The sequence below is a fragment of the Agelaius tricolor genome, unplaced genomic scaffold (assembly GCF_023055355.1).
Source record: "Agelaius tricolor isolate 1412-34295 unplaced genomic scaffold, bAgeTri1.0.p SCAF_171, whole genome shotgun sequence".
In the NCBI taxonomy this organism is placed as follows: domain Eukaryota; kingdom Metazoa; phylum Chordata; class Aves; order Passeriformes; family Icteridae; genus Agelaius; species Agelaius tricolor.
The window spans coordinates 49,746-56,250 of record NW_027269431.1 but is presented as its reverse complement, the minus strand read 5'-3'; positions in this window follow the sequence as shown (position 1 = coordinate 56,250).

Here is a 6,505-nt window from a genome sequence, read left to right as displayed (position 1 = left end):
CCGCGCTCCCTCATAAATCCGGCCGGTAACAGCGGAATCCGCCTGGAAATGCCGGGACTGAGCCCAAATCCCCTGGCATTCAACCAAAGCGCCCAAATCCACCCAGAAGCGTCCCCCAGGAGCGCTCCTTAGGCTCAACCAGCGCAAACTGCCCGTCTCCGGCGAGAGGCATCGCCGCCATTTTGGGTGAGGGCACTTCCGCCTTCCCCTCAGAGCGCTCCACGTTCCCTCATAAATCCAACCAGGAACGGCGGAATCCGCCTGGGAATGGCGGGACTGAGCCTAAATCCCCTGGGATTCAACCAGAGCGCCCAAATCCACCCGGCAGCGTCCCCAGGAGCGCTCCCCAGGCTCAACCAGCGCAAACTGCCCGTCTCTGGCGTGAGGCATCGCCGCCATTTTGGGTGAGGGCACTTCCGTCCGGTCATGGATGTGCTCCCACAGGCGGGCGGAGCAACGGGAATTACAAATTAAGACTAAACCCGCCAAATTCAGCCTAAATCGCCCCCAAAATTCCGACGAAATCCCCCCCCAAAGTCGACCTAAAACCCTGCAGGACCCCTGGGGCTTCTAAAGAGAGCCAGGACAGCTCCCGCTCTTTCCTTGAAGCAGCGCCGCCATCTTGCGTGAGGGCAGTTCCGCCCGCTCCTCAGAGCGCGCCGCGTCCCCTCATAAATCCCGCCGGGAACAGCGGAATCCGCCTGGGAATGCCGGGACTGAGCCTAAATCCCCTGGGGATGGTTCCTAAACCCCCTGGGATGGAGCCTAAACCCCCTGGGATTCAGCCAAAGCGCCCAAATCTTGGAGCTTCCCATGGATAGGGGCGGTACTGGAAAGGCGGCCGGTGACGTCACCTACCCCCGCCCCTTTCCAGCCCCTCCTGAGGCGGCTCCGCCATTTTCTCGGCGCCGTCCCCGGAGTCGGTTCTGGGCCGGGACCGGAGCCCGTCCCGGGGCTCCTTCGCCAGCGGAGCGTCCCTAAGGTGTCCCCAAGGTGTCACCAGTGACCATGGTGCCCAAAGAGGTGCGATGGGAGGGGAGAGGAAGGGGAAAATGGGGGGAGACGGCGGGGGAGGGGACCCGGGGACTGGCTCGGGGTCGCAGAGGGGACAGCAGAGGGGACAGGGGGACGGCAGAGGGGACAGCAGAGGGGACAGGACGGTGGCAGAGGGAACTGCAGGGGGGTGGCAGAGTGTCGGAACTCAGGACATCCCTCTGGGTGTCTAGAACGGCCAAGACCCCTGCCAGAAGCCCTGGCGCAGAGCCCAGAACTGTGGGAAATTAGGGACAGGCGATCGGAAGATAGCGCGTTGTACGGGCAGACAGAACCCCTCCCCTCAGCAGTTAAAGTCAGCAGTTAAAGCTGCTTAACCCCCAGCAATGCCCCGTCTGTGCCGTAAGCAGAGCTGAGGTTATATTACCCCATGTAACCGGTTAATAAACCCCGTTTTCCCGTTCACCACACCGGTGTCTGTGAGCTTGTGGCCCGAGCGGCCGGGGATTGCCGCCGTGCCGTTCCTGAACCAGGTCACCACGCCTCAGCGGAGGCAGCAAAGCGGTGCCGAAACCCGGGACACTGCCCGGGGAACGGGAATCGCCTGGACGGGTGAGCGGCGGCCGAAGCGGCGGTGCCAGCTCGGCGGGGAGGATGGGAGCTCTCGCAAAGCTCGTATTTCAGATTCATAAGCAACGGGGCATTGATTGGAAACCAAAAGATTTTACCCTGGCAGCGTCGAGGCTGTTGCAGATTGGGGTCATTGACCGGGTGGTGGACGTATCCACCCAGAAATATGGGACAAGTGTACCCAGGCTCTGGCCGAGGAAACAACGTCCTCAGGTTCAGGGAGCTGTCTTAAATCATGGGGAAAAGTGGTGCAGGCTCTGCAAAAGGGTCGGCAAGAGACCTGGAAAGCTGCACAAGACTGTCTGAGGGCAGTCCCCGGCTGGGGTTGGGGTGATTACACAGACTATGGATGGTTTGGGTGATTGCAGCCTTGCCAGGTGCAAAGATTTGCAGCCACAGGACCCTCGTCGCAGCCCCCGAGCCCAGACCCACCAACTGAGGGCAAAGGGCACAATCATTTTGGGACGGGAGAGCAGAGGAGGCCAGGGGCGCTGCTGTTGATTCTGGGGAGCCTGGGAGAGGCCTCTGCCCCACGCGGCACAAGATGGGGCTGAGCCCCGCAGGGATGGCAGGGACAGGGAAGCTCTGCTGGGTAATGCAGACGTGCGTGAGCAGGAAAGAGAGGGGAGACCTGGAGGGGGAGTCAGGGCCAGCCAGAGCGCTTGTCTGAAAACAAAAACTCAAAAAACAAGAGCCTCCCCCAGCAGGAGGCAGGGGGAAGGAGCGGCCCAATCCTAAGAGAAAGGGACAGGGTCAGATCCTGTTGGATCTGCGGAAGAAATGCGGCGCTCAGTATGAGTGATCAGCAAGTCTCCAACTTTATTGATAGTTCACACATATTTACATTGGTGTTAATGAAGCTCATACATATTGCAAAGCTGAGCTCATTATTGGTTAATCACTTATCGGTCAACCACGCCTACTTCTATATTCTTATGGTTATTTTGTTACTGCTTGTACATTCTTGTGGTTATTCTGCTGAAACTATCCTCATATTTTTGGCATGAGATCCTCTCCTCTATCCAGTTGTTGCACCAAGGGCACAATGTCCTTGTCAGTGGTTGGGCACTGACTGCTGAATCCTAGACTTGCCTCCTTCTAACTTAACCAACGCTATCATGTCGACGTGACCATCGAGTTCCTCGAGTGTTCCCAGGTCCCAGTCCGGAGCAGGTTCGAAATGACCAGAAAAAGGAAAGGAGAAACAGTCCAGGAAGAAATTGGACAGTTTAGCTAAACTAGCTAATGAGCAAAAGCAAGCAGAAGCGAAGCAAGCAAGAGCGAGAGAGAGCAAAGCGAAAAGCAAAAGCAGAAAAAGCCAAAAGCTGCAGTCTCTGTGTCCCGCCAGGCTGATACGAAAACCAAAACAAAACTTTCCCTCTTCAGAGCCGGTCTTAAAGGCATTAACAGAACACGTGGATGGGGATACAAGCATCATAACGTCACCCTAGGACATTTTACGGTCATTACCGCCCGGGTCTGGCGTCGCGGACGTGATCAGGCGTGTCACAAAAGAAGAACATGCAGCCCCGATCCAGGCAGCTGCTCACACTGCAGTAACCAGCGTGATATAGCATGTGTGATATAGCATATGTGATATAGCATGTGTGATATAGCATGTGTGATATAGCATGTGTGATATAGCATATGTGATACAGCATGGTTTGAGTGTGGCCAGCCCACGTTGCAATGAGCTGCCCCCAGCCAGGGCATCCACCAACGGCCGTTCCCCCGTGCCAGACGAGACCATGGGGGCCACGCTAGGCAAAAAGGGACATTTCAGCAAAGAGCGCAGATCTAAACATCAGGGAAACGGGAAGGGGAGGGGGCTGTGCCCGGGCTGCTCACAGCTCCCTCCCACCTGGGACATGAAACAGCCCAGTTGTGCCAATTCTCAACGGGGCGCGGAGCTCCCGCACCTATAGTAGAGGAAATGTACTTGAATTTCTGTAGAGAGGCTTTGCCCCAGAGGTCCTGGTTGCCCTTGATGGGCTGCAGCTGCCATGTCCTTAATTGGGCTGCAGCTGCTATGTCCTTGATTGGGCTGCAGCTGTGATGTCCTTGATTGGGCTGCAGCTGTGATGTCCTTAATTGGGCTGCAGCTGTGATGTCCTTAATTGGGCTGCAGCTGCCATGTCCTTGATTGGGCTGCAGCTGTGATGTCCTTGATTGGGCTGCAGCTGTGATGTCCTTAATTGGGCTGCAGCTGCCATGTCCTTAATTGGGCTGCGGCTGTGATGTCCTTAATTGGGCTGCAGCTGCTATGTCCTTGATTGGGCTGCAGCTGTGATGTCCTTAATTGGGCTGCAGCTGCCATGTCCTTAATTGGGCTGCGGCTGTGATGTCCTTAATTGGGCTGCAGCTGCTATGTCCTTAATTGGGCTGCAGCTGTGATGTCCTTGATTGGGCTGCAGCTGTGATGTCCTTGATTGGGCTGCAGCTGCCATGTCCTTAATTGGGCTGCAGCTGCCATGTCCTTAATTGGGCTGCAGCTGCCATGTCCTTGATTGGGCTGCAGCTGTGATGTCCTTAATTGGGCTGCAGCTGCCATGTCCTTAATTGGGCTGCAGCTGCTATGTCCTTGATTGGGCTGCAGCTGTGATGTCCTTGATTGGGCTGCAGCTGTGATGTCCTTAATTGGGCTGCAGCTGTGATGTCCTTAATTGGGCTGCAGCTGCCATGTCCTTAATTGGGCTGCGGCTGTGATGTCCTTAATTGGGCTGCAGCTGCCATGTCCTTGATTGGGCTGCAGCTGTCATGTCCTTAATTGGGCTGCAGCTGTGATGTCCTTAATTGGGCTGCAGCTGCCGTGTCCTTAATTGGGCTGCAGCTGTGATGTCCTTAATTGGGCTGCAGCTGTGATGTCCTTAATTGGGCTGCAGCTGCCATGTCCTTAATTGGGCTGCAGCTGTGATGTCCTTAATTGGGCTGCAGCTGTGATGTCCTTAATTGGGCTGCAGCTGTGATGTCCTTAATTGGGCTGCAGCTGCCATGTCCTTGATTGGGCTGCAGCTGTGATGTCCTTAATTGGGCTGCAGCTGCCGTGTCCTTGATTGGGCTGCAGCTGCCGTGTCCTTAATTGGGCTGCAGCTGTGATGTCCTTAATTGGGCTGCAGCTGCCATGTCCTTAATTGGGCTGCAGCTGCCGTGTCCTTAATTGGGCTGCAGCTGTGATGTCCTTAATTGGGCTGCAGCTGCCGTGTCCTTAATTGGGCTGCAGCTGCCGTGTCCTTAATTGGGCTGCAGCTGCCATGTCCTTAATTGGGCTGCAGCTGTGATGTCCTTAATTGGGCTGCAGCTGCCATGTCCTTAATTGGGCTGCAGCTGCCATGTCCTTGATGGGCTGCAGCTGTGACCATTTTTTTCCCATATCCATAATTGGGATAAAAGGGGGTGGGTTGGCCATTCAGGGAGAGCCTTGGAGGAGCCCTGACCTGGGAGAGAGCAGCGTGCAGAAGAAGGAGCCTGTGCTGTGCAGATCTGCAGCCATGAGAACACGCCGGGCAGGTATGGACTTTGGAGATCTGATAACAACAGCAGTATGGGGCTCCAGAAATAAAACAGCAACACGCACCCACTGCCCCCTCCAATGACCAATTTAGCAACTCAACCAACGGCCCAGCCAAACCCATGGACACCCCAGGAATGCCAGGAACGGCTCCTCGGGGACAGGGTGGCCCTGGCCATGAAGGCGTGGGGATGGCACCCCTGCGTGTCCTTTGCCGGGCAGGCACCCACTGATAGTGAGGGCAGTTTGCCGTCTCCATAACACCCCTGATGATTCTGCTGTCTGCCTCCCCTTTTGGGTCGATACGGGATCAGACGTTACCATCATCCTGAACACACACTGGCCTTCACAGTGGAAGCTGGGAGAAGCCCCCATGGTGGGCAGGGCTGGAGGGTTATCCCAAAAATCACCCAACCAGTAGCGATAACGCTCTGCACCGAAAGAGGACCGGGGAGAACTATCACCCCTTCCCCATATGTCAGGATGCCCACCCTTGCTGGGGAGGGATGCCCTAGCCCTGTTGGATGTCAGGATGATAAATTTATGCTAAGGGCCACTGCTGCATACCCGCTGCTACCCATCAAACTAACATGGAAATCAGCAGACCCAGTGTGGGTGGAGCAGTGACCCTTGCCAAAGCCTCGAATGATTGCCCTTCTTGAGCTAATGGGCCGTGAGCTACAGCGGAACCACATAGAGCCCTCCACAAGCCCATGGAACATCCCAATCTTTGTGATACCCAAATGATCTGATGAGGGCTTCCGCCTCCTGCACGGCCTGCAAGAGGTGAGCAAAACAATTCAACCAATGGGTCCCGTACAAACTTTGCTGCCCATGAACTCGGTGATGCCAAGAACAGCCCTGTGCAGTGCTCGACATCAAGGACTGTTTCTCTTCCGTTCCCCTGCACGATGAACACAAAGAGTGGTTTGCCTTTTCTGTCACCTTCCCGAGCAGCCAGCGGCCCAGCCTGCGCTTCCAGTGGAGAGTTTGCCTCGGGGAATGGTCACCTCCCCAACCATTTGTCAAATCACGGTGTGTCCGGTCCGGCTGTCTGTCTCTGCCCGGACACGGGTAGGGTGGTTCTTGGGTGGCCCGCGTTTCAAAGGACGAGTCTGGACTCTTCAGCTTTTCGATCTTCAGATTGTTTATTGTTTCTTATCTACAAAATTTTCTGTCTGCCCAACAGAGGTCTGACCTGCAAGGCAGCCAAAGGCACTCATGACCACCCACGGGGCGGTCATGTCTTTTTATACTAAAATCTACGTACATTATATTTACTTTTATTTTCCAATACCTTTCACCCATGTTGGCAAGTGCACCTTCACCATAAACCAATCTCTAAGTGCCAACATCACCACAGGAGATGGAGGA